This window comes from Palaemon carinicauda, chromosome 19, assembly GCF_036898095.1.
Source record: "Palaemon carinicauda isolate YSFRI2023 chromosome 19, ASM3689809v2, whole genome shotgun sequence".
Classification (NCBI taxonomy): Eukaryota; Metazoa; Arthropoda; class Malacostraca; order Decapoda; family Palaemonidae; genus Palaemon; species Palaemon carinicauda.
This window is the reverse complement of record NC_090743.1, coordinates 1,945,905-1,948,404: the sequence shown is the minus strand read 5'-3', so window position 1 is coordinate 1,948,404 and position 2,500 is coordinate 1,945,905. Positions and strand designations below refer to the sequence as shown.

The following is a 2,500-nucleotide window of genomic DNA, read 5'->3' as shown; positions in this document are numbered from 1 at the left end:
TTATATTTGAACTTGAACAGAATGGTATATCTGTTTTTGTAATTTATATATGAAAGATATATTTGAATGTTGTTACTAATTATAGAATATTTCAATTGAATTATTCACTACATCTTGTAGTTTATCTATTTCATTGTTACCTTTCCCTACTGTGCTAATTTCCCAGTGGGTCCCTTATGCTTATAACAACCTGCTTTTCCAACTAGGGTTGTAGCTTGTCTAGTAATAATAATAATAATAATAATAATAATAATAATAATAATAATAATAATAATAATAATAATAATAATAATAATAATAATAAAACTGAATATATTTTGCATCAATAGCTAAATCCTTTTCACCTAGTTGTTAGTTGAACGAAGCTTATGAAAAACCTAAAAAAATAATGAATATTTAAATTACGCTATAAGCTTCCACGTCAAATGCAAAAGGTCCCAAGTCAGGCCCAAGACTCGAAAAGGAGTATTACCAGACGTGAGTCATTGCACGATTTCCACGAATAGACTTTTCGTGAAATGTCCTCAGAGATTTCAACTCCGTTTCCGAGGATTAACTGAGGCAATTCTGTATCTCTTTAAGGATAATGCCTTGAAGTCGAGAGACTCCACAACTGACTGAAACGAATAGATATTTCGTGAAATGTCCTCAGAGATTTCAACTCCGTTTCCGAGGATTAACTGAGGCAATTCTGTATCTCTTTAAGTATAATGCCTTGAAGTCGAGAGACTCCACAACCGACTGAAAACCATTATATTTGATTAGTTAACTTTCCATGCATTGATGAGAAGTATAATGGGAGTTTAGCCATTTTACAACCTTCGGGAGTTGAATAAGAGTGGTGTAAATTGGCTAAACTCCCATTATACTTCTAATCAATGCATGGAAAGTTAATTAATCAAAAATGTTTTTTCAGTCAGTTGTGGAGTCTATACGTATTTATGTGTACACGTATATATTCACACACGCAAATAATAGCTTATATATATATACACACACACACACACACACACACACACACACACACATATATATATATATATATATATATATATATATATATATATATATATACATACATATATATATATGTATATATATGTATATATATATATATATATATATATATATATATATATATATATATATATATACATATAAATATATGTATATGTATATATATATATATATATATATATATATATATATATAATACATACATCATATATATATATATATATATATATATATATATATATATATATATATATATATATATATATACACACAGACATATGCTTCTCTAACAAACACTACAGGTCTATTTTTCATAAGTGTTAAATAGTTTAGTGCCTGATTACTTACATATACGTATGTATGTTATATATATATATATATATATATATATATATATATATATATATATATATATATATATATATATGTGTGTGTGTGTGTGTGTGTGTGTATGTATATGTGTGTGTGTGTTAAATACCCCACACGCAATACTCCTTTGTGAGTGTCCACTTAAGTGTTGGTGTAAGAAGGGAGTGAGAGGAGATTGTAAGGACCTGTTCATGTGTCCTCCCTTCCTACACACACATTCAGGAGTCCCTGGCCGACACCTACGCCCCTAGCGGAATCCTACAGGAACTACGTGTAAATATCATACCTACTGACTCGCAAATCAAGAAAATATTAGATGGTAATCGCTTAAGTGTTTTTTAACGTATTTTAACAATCGATTATAATGTTCTATTTTTTATATATGTTTTAAAATGTCATAGATATATAAGGGTACTTCATTCTAAGGACAATGATTCGTCTAACTAATTTCTTTCGTAATTTATTTTTTTCTTAGAAACCGTAAGGGTTGTGTGTTGTCAGACGAATAGTTTATCGTTTTTTTTTTTTTTTTTTTTTTTTTTTGAGTTCTGAGGACTTCTTCCAAAATCGTATCTATAGTTTATCAACTCATCAAAATAAGAGACTTAGTAACTTCCTAGGTTATTTAACTAATTGATAAAGTTAATCAGTATCTTGGTAAGTTATAGAAACAAAAATGTTTTGAAGAAAAATGAAATCCCATTTCAGATCATCATTTTAAAAGCGTTGAAATCTCTTATAATTTTTGTATTCTCAATGCAAAAATTCGTGTTTAATTTACTCTTTTAATCAAAATTCATAATGTAAAACTCAATTTTTCTTATACCCAATAATAAACTGGAATATAATTAATATAATAATTCTAGTTTGTAATAGATGAATCACCTTAAAGTGGGCTTTTATTATAATTTCAAAATTTTTCTTGACTAGAAGCCTTACAAAACACTAAAATATACATTGATTTGAAAATAGTTATATTAATGAATATTTTTTCTATTATAAAAGGTTAAACAGAGACTCAAAAAGTATTAATAATGAGTAGTTTTTCTGTAAATAAAGGTTAAACTGAGACTTAAAAAGACTTGTTATGCAACTCTTTAGACTTTTGAAAAGA

At 27.2% G+C, this 2,500-nt stretch overlaps 1 protein-coding gene across 1 annotated transcript in view; it reads right to left on the bottom strand.

Moving 5' to 3' along the window:
• Positions 1-2,500, bottom strand: part of LOC137658389 (cuticlin-3-like) — a 107,888-nt gene that overhangs the window by 104,327 nt on the left and 1,061 nt on the right.